Raw genomic sequence first — 21,786 nt, 5'->3', positions numbered from 1 at the left:
AGAAAATGATTCTGTTTTCATGTTTAAAGATAATTAAAAGCTATTTTTCTTTAAGTAACAGTTTGTCTTGATGAATTTCTGTTGCTTCTGGGTTTTGGAGTCCTCTGGGCTTGTAACAGGTGTAAATTAGGTAGCATGGGTTCAAGGGCCGAAATGGACTGTTACTGTGGTGTATGTCTAAATTTAAATTTTAAAAGTAGATTGAAATGGGTGTGAGGTTGGTAAGAAGTATGGGTGTGAGGTTGGGAAGGTTTAGTTTGTTAAGTAGGTTATTATCAGTTGGTGTAACATCATGGGCCTAAGGGCCAAAGAAAACACACATGGACACAGGGAAAAGATACAAACTCCTTACAGACAGCAGGCAATTCTAACTTGGGTCGCTGGCACTGTAATTCCATGTACTAATCACTACGCTAACTAGGCTGAATCAAAAACAGAGGCACACTGATCAATTTAAATGAGATAAGACAGCTAGAGGGTTGAATGGAGCATAAAAGATAGGACAAATGGCCTTATTTCCTGTGTAATTCTATACTCTTCATTAGTGCAAAGAATGACTCCATCATTCTTCTTCTTTGGCTTGGCTTCGCGGACGAAGATTTATGGAGGGGATAAATGTCCACGTCAGCTGCAGGCTCGTTTGTGGCTGACAAGTCCGATGCGGGACAGGCAGACACGGTTGCAGCGGTTGCAGGGGAAAATTGGTTGGTTGGGGTTGGGTGTTGGGTTTTTCCTCCTTTGCCTTTTGTCAGTGAGGTGGGCTCTGCGGTCTTCTTCAAAGGAGGTTGTTGCCCGCTGAACTGTGAGGCGCCAAGATGCACGGTTTGAGGCGATATCAGCCCACTGGCGGTGGTCAATGTGGCAGGCACCAAGAGATTTCTTTAGGCAGTCCTTGTACTTTTTCTTTGGTGCACCTCTGTCACGGTGGCCAGTGGAGAGCTCGCCATATAACACGATCTTGGGAAGGCGATGGTCCTCCATTCTGGAGACGTGACCCACCCAGCGCAGCTGGATCTTCAGCAGCGTGGACTCGATGCTGTCGACCTCTGCCATCTCGAGTACTTTGACGTTAGGGATGAAAGCGCTCCAATGAATGTTGAGGATGGAGTGGAGACAACGCTGGTGGAAGTGTTCTAGGAGCCGTAGGTGATGCCGGTAGAGGACCCATGATTCGGAGCCGAACAGGAGTGTGGATATGACAACGGCTCTGTATACGCTTATCTTTGTGAGGTTTTTCAGTTGGTTGTTTTTCCAGACTCTTTTGTGTAGTCTTCCAAAGGCGCTATTTGCCTTGGCGAGTCTGTTGTCTATCTCGTTGTCGATCCTTGCATCTGATGAAATGGTGCAGCCGAGATAGGTAAACTGGTTGACCGTTTTGAGTTTTGTGTGCCCGATGGAGATGTGGGGGGGCTGGTAGTCATGGTGGGGAGCTGGCTGATGGAGGACCTCAGTTTTCTTCAGGCTGACTTCCAGACCAAACATTTTGGCAGTTTCCGCAAAACAGGACGTCAAGCGCTGAAGAGCTGGCTCTGAATGGGCAACTAAAGCGGCATCGTCTGCAAAGAATAGTTCACGGACAAGTTTCTCTTGTGTCTTGGTGTGAGCTTGCAGGCGCCTCAGACTGAAGGGACTGCCATCCTACGGTACCGGATGTAAACAGCATCTTCATTGTTGAGGTCTTTCATGGCTTGGTTCAGCATCATGCTGAAGAAGATTGAAAAGAGGGTTGGTGCGAGAACACAGCCTTGCTTCACGCCATTGTTAATGGAGAAGGGTTCAGAGAGCTCATTGCTGTATCTGACCCGACCTTGTTGGTTTACGTGCAGTTGGATAACCATGTTGAGGAACTTTGGGGGTTCACCTACCATCCCAAGGAAAGCAAATGCTTCTGTCAGTTTTACAGAGAGGAGGAAGAGTGTCATTAGGTGTTGTACAATGTATTTGGCTCCTATGCCCTGGATGAATAGCTGGCAGTGTGCGTAACATATGAAATATTGATGTGAGGTTTACGGCAGTGTTAATTCTGTAAAGATTAGTGAAACTTACAAGAGTTGCATATTCATTGCTAGATAATTAACAATTTGGTATCCATTGAACAGCATGTGATGTCCGTAATGCATTTGCTACAATATGGATTTGAATTGGCATTCAATGACCTTACCAGACACATGAGATCATTGAACAGTTCTTAGCACTACATCCTGGTATTTGAGGTAGCACTCTGGCATTGAGCTTCATGAATACCTGCTCCTTCTGTCTTCAAACTGTTCAGATGAAGGATTTCTTGATTCCCTTTGGAAATGGAATCTCTCTGTATATATCATCTCCTCCATCAGTACCTCCCATGGAAACTCCATGAATCATGGGACTGTCTGTAGATTTATCTGTCAGGGCACACCCATTGGCTAACTGTACCTGTGGCTCCATCCACAGACTCCTGAATAAAGGTGTCTGTTCCACAGCCCCCTCCCCAGTTCAGGACAGTCAACCAGCTTGGACGTGCCTCCATTCCATTGTGAATAAAAGCCTGTCAGTTTTGCATAACTTCCAAGTCTTTTGGAGTTACCGATGGAGCCTCAATTTTATTCACAATAAATTTCGACAATGGAGCAGATCCTGAAGCCAGAGAAGATGGAAATCGACCGTCAATCATCTGAGGCCTCCACCAACTTTGAACTCTGGCTGTGTTGCCTTGAAGTGTTCCAGCAGACATCATCAGCCATCGTTCAGTCAGAGAACGAAAAACTACAGGGACTGCATTCCCCGGGTCGGGCCCCTGGTGTATTGATGATCAGGGACGCCACGATGTATCCTGAGGTGATGGACATCTTGAAAGGCTAGTACCTGAGAATGGTAAATAAAGTCTATGCAAGACATCTCCTGGTGACCTGAAAACAGCAACCCGGGTTATCAAGGCCCTGAAAACCCTTGGATGGGCCTGTGAATGCAATGCTGTGACTGACACACGGAGGACCTGATTAGAGATGCCTGTCACAGGCATCAGGTCTAATTACATCCATTTGAGACTGTTAGAGCAAGGTGAGCTCAACTTGCAGAGGGCAGTTAAATTGGCAGGCACGCTCGAGGTGGCCCTCCAGATGCGAAGGTCCTAATTGGCCGACAACATGGCCACCTCGTGGATGCTCTGGGCGCTGCCAACTTTTGGACACACTACTGTCACATCCCACCACTGATCCAACCACAGCAGCCATACTCCGTGAGCGCCAAACACCACCATCACCATGTCCTGTTAGCAAATCATCCACAGCTGCTGTACTCCAGGAGCACTCAAAGTGCTATTTCTGTGGCCTGGGCAAGCACCTGAGAAAACGCTGCCCAGCAAAAGATGTGGTTTGCTCCAGCTGCAAGAATAAGGGGCACTACATGAAGGTGTGTACATCCAAACCACCCTTACCCAGCAGCACTGCATGCAGACCGTGGGGGTGGTCATCTTGGATGCCACCATCCTGGAACCAACAGTGCCTTGTGCAAGTCGTGGGTGCCACCATCTTGCGCACCATCTTCGAGACTCAGTAGTGCTGTATGTGAGCCACGGGGGCTGCCATTTTGGATGCCGCTATCTCCCGGCCAAACACATGAATGGTCCACTGCATCAACAAGCGATGAACTGACACTGGCCTCTATCATGTTGGACCAAGGTAGTCCTCATTGATTCGCCAGGTCAATGATGGACATTCAGGTAAACACCCATGTGATGAGTTAGCTGGTCGATAGTGGGAGCATAGAGTGCTTCATCCACCCCGACATGGTGCAGCACTACTCCCCCATGGTAAGGCCAGTAAGCTAAAAGGTCTCCTTACCCTTAAAGTTCTATATGGCTGATGTCCATGGCTACTGCATAGTGACCCCAACGGTGTGGGGTACAGATCACAAAGACTTCAAAATCCTAGTGATGTCACAGGTATGCACTACCATGCTACTGAGACTGGACTTTAATGTCACCTTAAAAGCATGATGATGGAGTATGACAGGCCCCATCCTCACCTCACCATCTGTAACCAGCAGTTTTTAAAGTACTGTGCTCTACCAGCAACAACCCTTCAGCCATCCCCCTCACTGCCTCCAGCCAACAACCTAACTGGCCAGCGCGCACAACCTTTGGACTTTCAACCCTCAAAATCACCCTTGCACTGCTGTTTGCCAACCTCACCCCAAATGTAAACCAGTTGCCACCAAAAGCAGACTGTACAGTGCTGGGGACAGGACCTTTATTAGGGTGGAGATGCAGCAGCTACTCAACGAGGGGATCATTGAACCCAACACCAGCCCTTGGAGAGCACAAGTGGTGGTGGTGAGGAATGGGGAGAAAAGCAGAATGGTTAACGACCCATGAATAGATGCACACAGCTGGACACATACCCCCTCCCCATTCATCCAAAATGATGAACCAAATCACATAATATCGGGTATTCTCCACCTTTGACCTAAACTCATCATACCACCAGCTCCCCATCCACCTGAAGGACTGCCAATATATTGGTTTCGAGGTCATTTCCTGAGGGTCCCCTTCAGCGTCACCAATGGGTTTTTGGTCTTCCAGTGGGAGATGGATCGTATTGTGGACCAGTATGAGCTGCAGGCCACATTCCCGTATCTGGACAACATCACCATCTGTGGCCATGACCTGCAGGACCATGACACCAACCCCCAAAAAATTCCTCCAGACCGTTAGACTCCTCAACCTCATGTACAATAAGGTAAATGTGTATTTTGCACAACCCACCTTGCCATCCTTGGCTGTGTCATTGAGAACGGAGTCATTGGTCCCGACCCTGACTGCATGTGCCCATTTTTGGAACTTCCTCTCCCCCACAGCCTTAAAGCCTTGAAAAAATGTCCCTGGGCTTTTTTCTCTTACTATGCCCAATACGTTCCCAACTATGTGGACAAGCCCCGCCCCTCAATAAATCCACCTCTTTTCTCCTAACACCTGAGATCCGTGCAGCCTTCGGCCACATCAAGACAGATATCGCCAAGGCTACGATGCACGCCGTGAACGAATCCACCCTGTTCCAGGTGGAGAGCAATGAATCCAATTTGGCCCTGGCTGACACACTTAACCAGGCAGGCAGACCCATTGCTTTCTTTCCCTGTGCCCTCCAGGGCCCAGAAATTCAGCACTCCTCTGTTGAGAAGGAGGCCCAAGGCATTGTTGAGACAGTATGGCACTGGAGACACTACCTAGCCAGGAAACGATTTACCTTGCTGACTGACCGATGTGTAGTTGTGTTCATGTTCAATAGCCAGTAGCAAGGTAAAATCAAAAACAAGATATTTAGGTGGAGAATTGAACTCTCCAACTACAATAACGATATCTTGTACCGGCTGGAAAACACAATGAGCCTCCAGATGCTCTCCACAGTGATCTCTGCCACCCTGGAGTTACCTGGTTCTTTCACTTTGTCAAAGCTCACAAACTGCCTTACTCCATTGAAGAGATCAGGTTGTTGAATGAAAACTGCCAGGTCTGTGTGGAGTGAAAACCGTACTTCTATCAGTCAGACAGAGCGCAGTTGATAAAGGCCACCCGCCCCTTTGATCAACTGAGTATCGATTTCAAAGTGCCCCTCCTCTCCACTGACCTCAATGTGTACTTACTCAATGTCATTAACGAGTACTTGCATTTTCTATTCACCATCTCCTGCCCAGACATGATGTCATCAAGGCCCTACACAATCTCTTCATCCTCTTTGGCTTCCCCTGCTATATTCATAGTGACCAGGTCCCTTCTTTATGGTGACGAGCTGCGCCAGTACCTGCTGGCCAGAGGCTTTGCCACAAACGGCATCACCAGCTGCAACCCACGAGGGATAGGCAGGTGAAAAGGGAGAATGGCACAGTCTGAAAGGCTGTCCTCCTAGCCCAGAAGTCTAGAGGCCTTCCTTTCTCTCACTGGCAAGAGGTCCTCCCTGAGGCACTCCACTCGATAAAGTCACTCCTATGTACAGCCACCAATGCCACACCACATGAACGAATGTTTTCATTTCCGAGGAAGTCCACTACAGTGATCACACTGCTGGCATGGCTGATGTCCCCATGGCCGGTCCTACTTTGGAAACATGAGAGGAGCCATAAGTCTGACCCACTGGTCGAAAGGGTCCATCTCCTCCATGCCAACCCCCAATATGCCTATGTGGTATACCCTGATGAGCACGAAGTCACAGTCTCAGGGGTTCCAGAAACCATTACTGATCACCCCGCACCACTTTCACCTCTCACCATCCACGATGCACAGGACCATTTTACCCCAGCCTCAACGGATGGCACGCCAGACTCGACGCCATCATTCAGGACCCCATCACTGTGCCACAGAATCACAGCCCGTCCTACAACAGTCGCAGTGGCAAATCAGACCACCCGAGAGACTTAACTTCTTATTTATCTAATGCACTTCACCCCGTTGGATTATTAAAAAAAAAACAAGGGGGTGAATATGGTAAACCACTGTCTATAGATTTATCATTTGGGGCACACCATGGCTAACTGTACCTGTGGCTCCATCCACAGACTCCTGAATAAAGGTATCTGTTCCACAGTCCCTTCCCCAGCTCAGGACAGTCAAACCAGCACAGATGTGCCTCCATTCTATTGTGAATAAAAGCCTGTCAATTTTGCATCTTTTGGAGTTATTGAAGGTGCATCAGTGCTATGTTATGTTGCGAGTCCACTCATGATTTTCAGTAAACCTCCAAATCACTTCCAACTTTTTGATAGAAACACAAAAGAAACCAAGTTTTGATTGACTCATTCATTTTATCATTGCTTAATTGTTTGCACTTAATTTCAATGTGGCACAATTGGGCCATACTGCCATACCTTAAATCTGCCTCCTAATTTATTCCAATTCATTCTGTACACCAGCACACATTGAATGTTAATTATATTAGACTTCAATGCATAATGCAGAAACACTGCATTAAAATCTTAATTATCCTTTTATAAAATAATCAGCAGTGGATTTTTAATTATTGTAGCAAGAGAAGTCAATAAACAACTCTTCCTTTACTTCAATTATGCAACAGTTCTATTTACATTTGCCACAGAACTGAGCTGTCTGAGCAATGTACTGAGAACACCCAAAGCAAGCCTACAGCAAGCCTCTACCAGCTCAAGATTAGATCTTGCTTCAACTTCTGCTCTATAGTGTGATTTCATTATGAGGTGTGGCAATGAGCTTATTTTATCCCTTCATAGGATATTAACTCTTTATTAGGGCTCAGACAGGAAACAGAAATTTACTTTCCTCATTGGAGGTCTTTGTCCATATTTAGTGGCCAGCCCCTTGCTGTCCATAATGGGTAGAATAAGTCATCAACAAACTGGTTCTGGGTCAATGGTTGGGTGATTTGAAAAGAACTGGATGTGATAGTAGTGGGATAGAAGAGAGACACTATAAGCTGCTCTTAGAACCATAGAACAATTACAGCACAGAAACAGGCGATCTCGGCCCCTCTTGTCTGTTGCAAACCATTTTTTCCTAGTCTCATTGACCTGCACCCTGTCCATAGCCCTCCATACATCTCTCATCCATATACTTGTCCAAATTCTTCTTAAATGTTAAAATTGAGCCTATAAAGTGAGGGCAAACACTATAGATGGCTGTGATGGCTGGCCCGATTCCAAGTGCTTGACTGATGACAGGAAGAGGGAGGTCGACCTTTATTCCAGGTTCACAAGGGGAGAGTTAACAGGGAGGGAGTCACCAGTGGGGGATGGGCCAGCTATCCATCAGCAGTTACATATTCGTATCACCACATTCACCCTTTAGAACAAAACCTCACCAGGTTAAAAGTCCTAGAGGCTCATCTGGTCGGATGGTCTCCTTTGCCTCAGTGACCAGCGCAGTTCCACTGGTGGTGTAAAGGTCGGCTCCATTGCCATTTGTGCATCTTGAGGCTAGGAAGGGAGGGTTGGCCCCGTAGAAGGTGAGGCTTGGTTGTATGTGGGGGCATTCGTGGTGGTCGGAGCAGCTGAAGCAGGGTCCAGAGTGTATGGCGTGGTGTGTAGGGGTGGGTCGATGACTTGCACCGAGTCCCTGATGGGAGCAGTATGGGTGTAGGCAGGACCTGGGTTGAAGGGGGTGGGGAGTGGGCAGGGATCCCCAGCACACACCAGGTTCCGGATGGGAACCATGTCCTCATGGCTGTCTGGGTGCACCACATAGGTATACTGAGGGTTGGCGTGCAGGAGGTGCACCTCTTTGACCAACGGGTTGGACTTCTGACCCCTCACGTTTCCGCAGGAGGACAGGTCTCAGGTACGAGAGCCAGGGTGATAGTTTGGTTCCAGTCGCCAACTTCCTGGGGAACGAAAACATGCTTTCATGTGGGGTTGTGTTGGTAGCAGTGCATAACAGAAATCGATGGCATGGAGTGCTTCCAGCAGGACTTCCTGCCAATGGGACACTGCCAGGCCTTTTGATTTAAGAGCCAGGAGGACAGCTTTCCAAACTGTGGCGTTTTCTCTCTCCCTCTACCTGGCAGTTCCCCCAGGAGTTGTAACTGGTTATGCCTCTAGCCAACAGGTACTGCCACAGTTCGTCACTCATAAATGAAGATCTCCGATCACTGTGGATGTAATTCAGGTACCCGAAGAGGGTAAATATGCTGTGGAGCGCCTTTATGAGGGTGGCTAAGGTCATGTTGGGACAGGGGATAGCAAAAGGGAACCTGGAGTACTCATCAATGATGTTTAGGAAATAAATGTTCCTGTTGGATGAGGGCAGGGGCCCCTTGATGCTGATTCTTCAAAGGGGCATGTGATCTTTCTGAGGTGCAACTTGTCGGGCTGGAAGAACTGTAGTTTGCATTCTGCACAGACCCAACAGTGTCTGGTCAAAGACCTGACATCCTCAATGGAGTAGGGAAGGTTCCAAGCTTTCACAAAGTGGAACAATCTCGTGAATCTGGGGTGGCAAATGTTATTGTGGAGGGGTTGGAGGTGGCCAAGATATGCACTGACTGCACGTCCCCCGGGATAGGGTGTCTAGGGAGTGGGGGGGGTCGTTGAGTTTGCCCAGCGGTATAGGATGTCGTAATTGTAGGTGAAAAGCTCGATTCTCCACCTCAGGATTTTGTCATTTTTGATCTTACCCCACAATTTAGTATTGAACATGAATGCAATGACTCATTGGCCCATTAGCAGGGTAAATCTCTTCCTGACAAGGTAATGACGCCAGTGGCATTCCGCCTCAATGATGATCTGTGCCTCCTTCTCAACAGAGGAGTGCTGTGTCTCAGGACCATGAAGGGTACAGGAAAAAAAGGCTACTGGCCTGCCTGACTGGTTGAGAGTGGTGGCCAGCACAAAGTCAGAAGCATTGCTTTCCACATGAAACGGGGTCAATTCATCCACGGCATGCATCGTGGCTTTGGCGATGTCTCCCTTGATCTAGGTGAAGGCTGCCCAGGCCTCTGCCGATAAGTGGAGGTTGTCAATCTTACCAGGGGTAGGCTTTATTGGCATAGTTGGCCACCCATTGGGCGTAATAGGAAAAGAACCTCAGGCACCTTTTCAGCACCTTGAAGTTGTGCGGGATCAGGAATTCCATAAGGGACGCATGCGATCGGGGTTGGAGGCAATGACACCATGTGCCATGATACATCCAAGAGGGTCATGCGAGTTGTGCTAAACACACACTTGTCCTCATTGTAGGTCAGATTGAGGGATTTAGCAGAGGAATTTGGCAAGGTTCTCATCTTGGTTCTGCTGGTCATGCCTGCAGATGATGTCATTATCTAGGTAGGGGGATGTGACCATCAGTTTGTGCTTGTCCACCCTCTGATCCAATTCCCTCTGAAATATGGAGACACCATTGGTGACTCCGAAGGGTACCTGGAGGAAGTGGTAGAGTCTGCTATCCATTTCAAAAGCAGTATACCGGCATTCTCCTGGGCATAGGGGTAGTTCATGGTATGCTGACTTTAGGTCAATGGTGGAGAACACCCTGTACTGGCCTCAGACGGATAGTTGTGCAGAGCTGAGACATTAACAGTCCACGGAAATTGTCATAATGTTCACCCCGCACTGTTGACGACACAATACAATACCCGCAGATCTCAGCAGATTGGTCCTTGGCAGCCATTGGTATCATTCTGCTCGTTGGTCTGACGGGGAGAGAGAGTTTCTGAAGCTTTCAGTGCTTCCACTGTTGAACAAAAAGTTAATTTTTTTCCCATTTACCTCAATCTCCATTATCGAGTGGGTGATCAAGTGAGGGCTGCCCTGATCCAAGATGATAGACACTAGTACTGGGTCATCATTACTGTCAGAGGGGGGGCTGGTTTGGTAAGATAGCGGCCCCCATGTTCACCACACAGTCGCACCGGGAGAGGTGGATGAAGAAGGCAGAAGTGTCGTTGTCCATGATGGAGGAAGTGAAGTCGGGTAAGATGGTGACCTCGGATCGCACACACAGTTGAGCTGTTTGAGGACGGAAGTGGTGACGTCGTCACTGCAGGAGGAAGTGAAATTGGGTTCAATGCCAACTCCCAGAGGTGTGTGAAGCACTGTTTAGTAGTGAAGGCTTCAAATTACACCCTCTCTTGTAGTGTCTCTTCTTCCCGTATCTTGAGCAGGTGGCTTCTCTCTCCAGGCAGCATCACCAGGGGTTCTTCTACTGGTCACAGAAGTAGCACTTCGTGTGCTTGGGTGTGGCAGCAGTGGTGGGTCAGGGCCTCCCTGTATAGAAGCCATCTGTAATCCCGTGTCCCAAAATGGCTGCACCCACGGCCTGCATGTGGAAGTTCTGTTGCCGGCAGTGGTGGATTCAATGTTGTGGTGGGCTAAATTTAAAGTCTTAGCAAGCTGGAGGGCTCTCTGCAATGGCAGCCTGTCTTCCTCTAACAGTCGCTGATGGATGTAATTGGATCTCACCCCAGCTAAGCAAGCATTCCAGATCAGCTCTTCCACATACTGGTCCGCCTATACTGGGGCAGCAATATCACCCCTGCATTTTCGCCCCAGATTGTGCAGGACCGAAAAGAAATCGTCCGGAAATTCACTGGGTTGCTGTTTTCTCAAGGCCAAGAGGTATCATGAGTAGACTTTGTTTACCCGCAGTCTATAGAGGTTGCTGAGCTCGGTCACTACTGCGAGGCAAGTCGTGCAGCCCCTGATCGACAAGTACGTATGACTGCCGATCCTCACTCGCAGTAACTTGAGTTTCTTCTCATCGCAGTCCAAGTCCACGAGGTCCTCAGAAGCTTCCAGGAATTTTATGAAGCACTCGATCCACTGTTCGTACAGCTCTGAGCTGTGGGCATCTGCGGGTTGAGGTCTAGTCTGTCAGTTCAAAGCAGTTTGTCCATCCCGTGTGGAAAATTTAAATTGATAGACTCTATCAACAACTCCAAAGCCGTAGAGTGAGGAACGATAGCTTTTATTACACTTTAGACTTGTAGCTGGCCCGATTCCAAGTGCTTGACTGAGAATAGGGAGAGGAAGGTCAACTTTTATTCCAAGGTTACAAGGGGAGGAGTTACCAGGGAGCAAGTCACCAGTGGGGGACAGGCCAGCTATCCATCGACAGTTACATATTTGTAACACTACACTATCCTAAAGTGTACTATTCAGAATGGAATTCAATACTCCAGTTGTCACTGAACCAGTTTTTTTTTTACGATTCATTACAGTTTCCTTATTCTTGAATTTTTTTGTTGCAATTTTTGAAGCTCAGGATCTCACTACATTTTCAACCTGTCACAGAATAAAGCAAGAACATGTACTCTCAGATCACTCTATTCTTGTATACCTTTTAGAATTCTCTTCTCATTCTTCCTCACAACATATTACATTTTACATTTCCCAACATTAAAATTTCATTTGCCACCTACTTGCCCATTCTCAACTATATCTCTCCAAAATGGGCGAGTTACCAATTGAAGCTACAATAGGAACACTTGTAACATCTGCCATCAAGCACCACAAAGGCAGCATCCACATGGGAATACTTCCACTTGCTGCTTTCAATTCAAGTCACAGAATGAGGAATTACAAGTGTAAGTAAATAGAAGTCGGAGTAAGAAGTATGATGTAAGGATTTTTCACTAACTCAAAACACAAAATGATCTCTCTGGATCTGAATTAATGTGCATTTGACAACTCTATAACATAGCAATGAATGTTTAAATGTTTTTCCTGATTTTGTCCATCTCCTGACATGACTGCATTTTGCTCCGTGTAAATCGCACAACCTCATATTTTACCAATGAATTTCAAGACCAATTATGATGGCCTACTAAGGCAAAGAGAGGAAAATATTAAGTTTACAACCTCCAATTTTCTAAATATCATGGATGCCAACAATATCAGAAGACAGTTTTATGACAATATTTATTTAGAAAAATAATTACCGTATATTTCGACGAATAAGTTGAGTCATGAAACCTTGAAAAGTTTCTCAAAGGCAGGGGGGGGAGTCAACTTATATGCTGTATATACTTCTGAGATTTTAAATTCACCGAAAAAAAAAAGATTGACGTTGATTCGGTGAATAAGTCGATGCTGGAAGTACCTCTGCATCACTGACGCCGCCATTCCCTGACACCTCCGCACTGCTGGGCGCTGCCATAACCTGGGATCCTGAGGTCGCCGTCACCACTCCTGCCTGGTAGGCCGGGGTTCATTCTCCCACCGGGAGCACAATGTTGCCGTTCCAGCCCCGTGGGCCGTTGTCACTCTTGGCTGATAGGCAGAGGTTCCTGCTCCCACTGGGAGCACCATGTTGCCGCTCCATTTCCATGGGCCATCACTGTTCCTGCACAGTAGGCCAAGGTTTTTTTTAACTTACTTAATTTGCAGCTTTGTTACTTGCAATTGGGGTGTTCTAAAAATGTTGGGTTGTTCCTGGGAGGCCTGGGCAACCCGAAAAATTGGGGTCAACTTATACACCAGATATAACATAAAACCATTACAATGAGGCTAAAAATGGGAGGTCGATCTATCTTCTGGAAGACTTGTACACCAAAATATATGGTACCATCCAAAACTAAATATGCTGCTTCATCTATGAAAGAGAAATAACTCATACTGTATTTTCATGGTTCTGTGCTTGGTGCACAGAAGCAGTGCTGTGGAGCAAAATTAAGAAATTTAAAGGGTTTCAGGATACAAATGTCATTACTTTCAAAGGTTTTCATTTCTCACCATTGATCCACTGCATGTGGGCATAGCAGCCTGGAAAGTCTTTGCAGAGTTCAGGTGTGGGTCAGAGGCCTGCAGATTGGTCAGATGGTAAATTAAAATAGCTCTTTCAATGGCAAGATGTTGCTGCATTGACACACCAACATACATTTCTTTACAACTAGGGAGTATAATATGCTAACTGATCAAAGCACAATTGGCTGCTGATCGAGTGTACTACCGGTATTAGAGGAACTTCCTCTATCAACTCAGCATATGATTCCACATTGCAGTAATGAAGAAATACAGGCAACATTTAATTGAACAATACATGTACAGAATTCCTTGAATTCTGACAAAGAAATTGCTTATAAGCAAGAGGGACACAAGATTTTGAAACTGCTGTTTAAAAGCAGTGTCATTAATATTTACAATATTTACAGTATATAATTCTCAGTACTTATAAGATGGCTGCGACAAGGTAAGGCAAATAAAATAGTTTATAAAAAGTGCAGGATGTCATGCTGTGTAAGCTCACTGGCCTGGATTGCCTCCACTCAAATTGTTTGGCTTGTATTCAAAAAGCTTCACTGGAGTGGGAACTGCTTGACTCACCCAATCTTTAAGCCTGAGCATGTAATCTTTGTCACAGCTTCCAGAGGAGAAGGGTGTATTTCCGATTATTGCCAGATCCATGTGATTGTGAAAAGCTGAGAAACGTAATTATCATTCAGAATTGCTGGAATATTTACAATCCCAATCACCCCATAAAAAGGGTGTGTTCCTCCAACTTTATATTGCAGAGAGAATAACATTCAGTGAATGAATACAGATGACCTAAAAAAGAAACAAAATGTTATTGGAAGAAGCAAGTGTGATGGGGTCTTGAAAAAAGATCTTTGCATCCGCGCCAGTGTCGGGAGAGGTCCAGAGGACTGGAGAGTAGCTAATGTGGTACCTTTGTTCAAGCAGAGGTGAAAAAAAGGATAATCCAGTAAATTATAGGGCAAAAAGCCTCACATCAGTGATAGGGAAACGATTGGAAAGGTTACTCAGAGTTGGCTGATTCAGAAGGAGCAGATGCATGGTGAGTTGATAGCTTGGATGTGGAACTGGCTGGCCCATATAAGAAAGAGGGTAATGGTAGAAGGGTGCTATACAGGCTGGAGCCCAGTGACCCACGGTGTTCCAGGGTGATCTGTGATGTTGATAGATATAGGTCAGTTACAGATATGAGTGGAAAATTGGGAAGTAGAGTTTAATCCAGTCAAGTGAGAAATATTGCACTTCGGGAGATCAAATGTATGGAGAATACATACAGTTCATAGCAGGATTCTTAAGCACTGATATGCAGAGGGATCTGGGGGACTAAGTCCATAACTCATTCAAAGTGGCCATGCAAGTAGATAGCACAGTAAAGAAGTCATATGGTATGTTTGACTTCAATGGGTGAGGCATTAAGTAAACAAAAATAGGGACGTTATTTTGTAGCTGTCTAAAATGTTGATAAAGTTGAACTTGGAATACTGTGTGCAATTCTAGTTGCCCCTGATCAGGAAGGATGTGGAGGCTTTGGAAAGTGCAGAGAAGAGGTTTAGCAGGATGCTGTTTGGTTGAGAGGGTATTAGTATATGGGGAAAGATTGGACTGTATTCTCTGGAGCAGAGGAGGCTACAGGCCATCTGGTTAGAGATTCGTAAAATCATGCAAGGTGTTGAGATAGTGGACAGGCATAATCTTTTCCTGAGGGTAAAAGTGACCCACAAGCATTTAAGATGAAGGAGTCACGTGATGGAGTAGTGGCCGGTCAGGGAATTCCAGCCCTCTCCCGAAAAATTAAAAAAAAATGCACAAAACACAAAGGTTCAAGATTAAAATTTACAACAAAGTAAAAATAAAGGTAAGAAGAAAATGGCAGCGAAGAGAGAAAAGTCGAAAACAACGGGAAGAAGAGAAGAAGAAAGAACGTCGGAAGAAGAAGGTGAAGGCCTTACCTGTCCGAGGAGGCCCGCCGCGGAGATAGAAGCCCACTCCCTCAGGTCAGTGGAAGTCCCGGGCTCGGGACTACAAAAATGGCTCGAGAGCCGAGTAAAAGTGCACAACCACGCAGGACCAGCTGCGGAGTCGATCTCTACAGCTGAGAGAGATACCTGCAACACAGCAGCAGGTGCAGAACATGGAAAATAATGACAACAAGAAAGAAGAAGGTAAAAAGAAAACAAGGAAACAACAGATTGTCAACCCAGAGGAAGAAGAAGAAGAACAGAAAGAAATGGAAGAAGAAGAGAAAGGCAAGACAATGGATATATCTTTTTTTAAAGAATATATGGAATCAGTGAAAGAATGGCAATTACAAGAATTTAATGAGATAAAAAGAAGAATTAAGAATGCAGAAGAAAAAATGAATAAAATAGAAATGGTCATATCAGAGATAGGAAAAAGAGTGGAAAATATAGAAGAACGAGAAATAATTGTAGAAATGGAAGTAGAGGACTTAAAAGAGAAATTAGAAGAATCTAATAAAAAAGTTAAAGAGGCACATGAGCTGTTAGCTCAGAAGATAGATATAATGGAAAACTATAATAGAAGAAATAATATAAAGATAGTGGGCCTTAAGGAAGATGAAGAAGGCAAGAATATGAGAGAATTTATAAAAGATTGGATCCCCAGGGTCCTAGGAAGACCAGAATTACAGGAAGAAATGGAAATAGAGAGGGCACTTAGAACATTAGCCCCAAAAACACAACCGCAGCAAAAACCAAGATCCATTTTAGTAAAATTCTTAAGATATACAACAAGAGAAAATATATTGGAGAAAGCAATTAAGAAAATAAGAGAAGACAAAAAGCCACTGGAATATAAAGGTCAAAAAATTTTTTTCTATCCAGACATAAGTTTTGAACTCCTGAAGAAGAGGAAGGAGTTCAATACAGCAAAAATGATCTTATGGAGAAAAGGATATAAATTTATGTTAAAGTACCCAGCGGTACTTAAAATAGTTATTCCAGGGCAACAAAACAGACTATTCTCAGATCCAGAGGAAGCACAAAAATTTGGAGAACAACTACAAAACAAGCAGAGAGATGAAGACATGTAATGAGAGTAAAAATGACCACGAACTATATGTATGTGTGTATATGGGTATATGTGTATGTGTATATATATATATATATATATATATATAGATGTGTATGTATGTGTGTGTATACATGAATGTATCCGTATTTAGAGGAAAATATATAGAGTATAGATAAGAATTAATAAGGGAGGGAAAGGGAATAGAGGGAATAAGGAGGGAATTAAAAGAGTGGGTGGGGAGGAGTTACGGTCACTGCAAAATCAGTTGACGTTTGCGAGTGAATTCGCAAATCCAAATGGAGAGGGGAGATGTGGTTGCCCGACAAAGGATAAAGGGCAACTCAGGAGGGGGAGGGGAGAATGGGGTTAAAGAAGTTTTAAATAGGAGAATAAGGAAAATGTTTGATGTTTTAGAAATGTTGTCTTATAAAGTGTTCAAAACAAGAAAGCAGAAATGGATAAGAAGGAAAGGTGATGATGGAGAAACGGAAAGGGAAGATAAATAAAGTATGAAATGGCTACGCTGAACTATATGACTTTAAATATTAACGGAATACATAACCAAATCAAAAGGAAAAAACTGCTAAATTTACTGAAAAAAGAAAAAAATGATATAGCATTTGTGCAAGAAACACATTTAACTGAATTGGAGCACAAGAAATTAAAGAGAGATTGGGTAGGACATGTAACAGCAGCGTCGTATAATTCAAAAGCAAGAGGAGTAGCTATATTAATTAGTAAAAATGTGCCAATAAAATAGAAGAGGAAATAATAGATCCAGCAGGGAGATATGTAATGATAAAATGTCAGATATATTCGGAGTTTTGGAATCTACTTAATGTATATTCATCTAACAAAGAAGATCAAAAGTTTATGCAAGATATTTTTTTGAAGATAGCAGATACGCAAGGGAACATATTAATAGGAGGGGATTTCAACCTTAATTTGGATTCAAATATGGACAAAACTGGGAAAAAAATTAACAGAAAGAACAAAGTAACCAAATTTATAATTAAATCGATGGAAGAAATGCAACTTTTGGATATATGGAGGAAACAACACCCAAAGGAAAAGGAATATTCATATTATTCGGGTAGACATAAAACATACTCAAGAATAGACCTATTTTTGTTATCAGCTCGTATGCAAGATAGAGTAAGAAAAACAGAATATAAAGCTAGAATAGTATTGGACCATTCACCCTTGATATTGACAATAGAGTTAGAGGACATCCCTCCAAGAATGTATAGATGGAGATTAAACTCCATGCTATAAAAAGGCAGGATTTTAGAGAATTAATTGAAAGACAAATTAAAATGTATTTTGAAATAAAATATGGAATCAGTGAAAGATAAGTTTATACTATGGGATGCAATGAAAGCGTTTATTAGAGGGCAAATAATAAGTTATGTAACCAAGATGAAGAAGGACTATAATCACGAAACAGAGCAGTTGGAAAGGGAAATAGTAAATATAGAAAAAGAATTAGCAATGAAGGAAGATAAAACTAAAAGAAGAGAATTGGCAGATAAAAAAATAAAATATGAAACACTACAAACATATAAGGTGGAGAAGAACATAATGAAGACAAAACAGAAATATTATGAACTAGGGGAAAAAACGCACAAAATTCTAGCATGGCAGCTTAAGACAGAACAAGCTAAGAAAATGGTATTGGCATCAAGGAAAAAAGACAAACAAATCACATATAATCCAACGGAGATCAATGAAAACTTTAGAGAATTCTATGAACAATTATACCAAATTGAAAACGAAGGGAAAGAAGGCAAAATAGATGAATTTTTAACTAAAATTGAACTACAAAAATTACAAATAGAGGAACAAAATAAATTAACAGAACCATTTGAAATAGTAGAAATACAAGAGATAATAAAAAAAATTACCAAATAATAAAACACCAGGAGAGGATGGATTCCCAATAGAATTCTATAAAACATTTAAAGATTTATTAATTCCTCCCCTCCTGGAAGTAATCAGCCAGATTGACAAAACACAAAGCTTACCAGATTCATGTAAAACAGCAATAATTACAGTAATACTAAAGCAAGGGAAAGATCCACTCGCACCAGCGTCATATAGACCAATATCAGTAAAGACGCACAACAGACAATATTTGTAAATTTAAAACTTAATTCATGCAGTAGAAGGGAGTAAAGCGCCAACTGTAGCAGTTGCTTTAGACGCAGAGAAGGCCTTTGACAGAGTAGAATGGAATTATTTATTCAAAGTATTGCAAAAATTTAGTTTACCAGAGAGGTATATTAATTGGATTAAAGCATTATATAAGGGGCCATTAGCGAAAGTGACAGTAAATGGATATACATCAAAGCAATTTAACTTAAGCAGATCAACAAGGCAGGGATGCCCACTATCACTCTTATTGTTCGCGTTAGCTATAGAACCACTAGCAGAATTGATAAGAACAGAAAATAATATAAAAGGGATAAAAAATAAAAGACAAGGAATATAAAATCAGTTTATTTGCGGATGATGTTATAGTATACTTAACAGAACGAGAACTATCAATAAAAGAATTATATAAGAAATTGAAGGAATATGGAGAAGTGTCGGATTACAAGATTAACATAAATAAAAGTGAAGCAATGCCAATGAATAATGCGGATTTCTCAAAATTTAAGAAGGAATCACCATTCAGATGGCAAATGCAAGCAATAAGATACCTAGGTATACAAATAAATAAAAATCTCGGCCATCTATATAAACTCAATTATTATCCACTAATGAAAAAATTACAGGGCGATTTAGAGCATTGGAAAGATTTACCATTAACACTAATAGGAAGGATAAACTGTATTAAAATGAACATTTTCCCAAGGATATTATACCTATTTCAGGCATTGCCAATACACTTGACAGAGAAATTCTTCAAGGAGTTAAAGAAAATAATAAGGAAATTTTTATGGAAAGTGGGGAAACCGAGGATAGCACTAGATAAATTAACAGAATGGTATAAACAAGGAGGCTTACAACTGCCAAACTTAAAAAATTATTATAGAGCCGCACAATTAAGATACCTATCAGATTTTTACCAAACAAGGGAAAAGCCAGATTGGACTAGATTAGAACTAGATAAAATAGGGGAAAAGATACCTGAACACATATTATATAAGTGGGATGAAAAATTGGTACAATGTAGGAGTTCTCCAGTATTACATCATCTGCTCAATATTTGGAAGAAGATTCATGTAGAAAGGAATAAAACAAATTACCAATTACCAAAACTAATATTGACGCAAAATCAGTTACTCGCTTTTACAATAGATAACCTTTCCTTTAGAGAATGGGAGAAAAAAGGGATCAAAAGAATAGAAAATTGTTTTTCAGGAAATAGATTATTATCCTTTGAACAAATGAAAGATAAATACAATATAACTCAAGATACAGTGCTGGCATATTACCAATTGAGATCCTACTTGAAGGACAAATTAGGAAGCAGTCTGAGGTTACCAGAGAGAAGTAACTTTGAATATGTGATTACAGATACAATGATAATCAAAAGATTTATAACAAATATGTATATTAAACTGCAAGAAAAGGAGAATGAGGAAACAAATGGTAAAACTAAACAAAATTGGGAACAAGATTTAAATATAAAGATAAAAAAGGAAACATGGGAGAAGTTATGTTCTGGAACGATGAGAAATACAATAAATACGAGGTTACGTATGATACAATATAACTGGATACACAGGCTATACATTACACCTCAAAAGTTAAATAAATGGGACCCAACAGTATCTGACAGATGTTTTCGTTGTAAAAAAGAAATGGGAACAACAATTCATGCAATCTGGACATGTGAGAAAGTAGAAAAATTTTGGGAAGATCTAAACCAGATATTAAATAAAATTACAGAAAACAATATACCAAAAAACCCAGAGATCTTCCTCCTAAGTAACATAAAAAACAAAGAATTTGGAATTGATTTGGATGGTGCACAAAAAAGATTTGTTAAGATAGCTCTAGCTGTAGCAAAAAAATGTATTATGTCAACCTGGAAATTGGAAGATAATTTCAAAATACAACAATGGTATATAGAAATGAATAAATGTATTCCATTAGAAAAAATAACATATAGTTTAAGAAATAATATTGAAATATTTGAACAAATATGGGAGCCATACATGAAACACAATAGAGAAAACCTACCGGGGACATTCACTACCTAAATTAATGAAAGGAGAAGGAAATGAAAAGAATTGACTCAGTGGAATTTCTTGTTTATTTTTATTGAATGACAACATTGTTTGACTGGTTTAACGTATCTTAGATTTTGTACTTTAAATGGATGGGGGGGAGGTAGGGAGGGTGGGATGGGGGGGGGAGAAAATGACACTGTATATATTTGAAAAGGAAAAATGTATGTATCATGGTCAATGTGGTTTATGGTGTGAAAAATAAAATTTAAAAAAAAAAGCATTTAAGATGAAGGCTAGGTGTTTGGATTGGGCTGTCAGGATTAGGGATGGAAACAGATAACAATAGTGAAACTTGAGGTTTTTAGATAAGACACATGAATATAAAGGGAATGGTGTGGTATGGTGGTGGGGGACATCAGGATTGGGGAGGTGGTGGTGAGGGAGATCAGGATGATGGGGAGACTAGGATGGGTAGGTGGAGGAAGATCAGGATAGGGAGGCAAGGAGAGTGAGAGATCAGGACAAGGATGTGGGAAGTGATCAGGATGGGAAGGTAGGAAGGGATCATGAAGGGGTGGAAAATGATGCAGGGAGAGCAGGTCAGGAAGGAGTAAAAATACTGACACGCTGGAGGAACTCAGCTGGTTTAGTCAGCATCTAGAATCTTTTTGACAAAAAAATAATTGATGTTTTGGGCCTGAGCCTTTCTTCAAGGAAAAAATCAGAAAAGGCAGAAGCAGGATATATCAGAAAGTCTCAGAATTCAAACAATGGGGAGAGGAATCCAGACCAACAAAAGGTGTTAATTGGAGCAGGTCAGGAAGGAGGACAGGACAGATAGTAAATGGCAGGTAAGATCAGGATGGAGAGATCAGGATGGGGAGATGAGGGGAATATTAGGATGGGGAGGTGGGGAGAGATCAAGATATGGAGGTGGGGGAGATCAGGATGGGGGAGATCAGGATGGGGAGGTGGTAGGGGAAGATCAGGAGAGAGGGGAATAATAGATGGAGAGGTGGAGGGAGGAAGATCAGGATAGGGGCATGGGGGGAGATCATGAAGAGATAAGGATGAGGAGGTGGAAAGAGGGAGATCAGGATGGGGAGATTTGGGGGAGATCTAGACGGGAGGTGGGGGAGGGAAATCATAATCATGGAGGGGAAATCAGGGCTGGGAAATATGGGGACAGCAGAATGAGGCGGTGGAGAGGGGGAGATCAGGATGGGGATGTACGGTGGATTTCCAGCTGGGAGGTGGGAAGGGAGATCAGGATGAAGAAGGGGAGTTCCAGACTGGGAGGTGGGTTGCAAAATCCATTTGGGGAGGAGAAGATGAGATCAGGATGGGGAGGTGCTTGACAAAGATTAGGACAAGGAGGTTGGAA

This window comes from Narcine bancroftii, chromosome 3 (assembly GCF_036971445.1).
Source record: "Narcine bancroftii isolate sNarBan1 chromosome 3, sNarBan1.hap1, whole genome shotgun sequence".
Lineage (NCBI taxonomy): Eukaryota > Metazoa > Chordata > Chondrichthyes > Torpediniformes > Narcinidae > Narcine > Narcine bancroftii.
Note: the sequence above shows the minus strand (reverse complement) of the source record.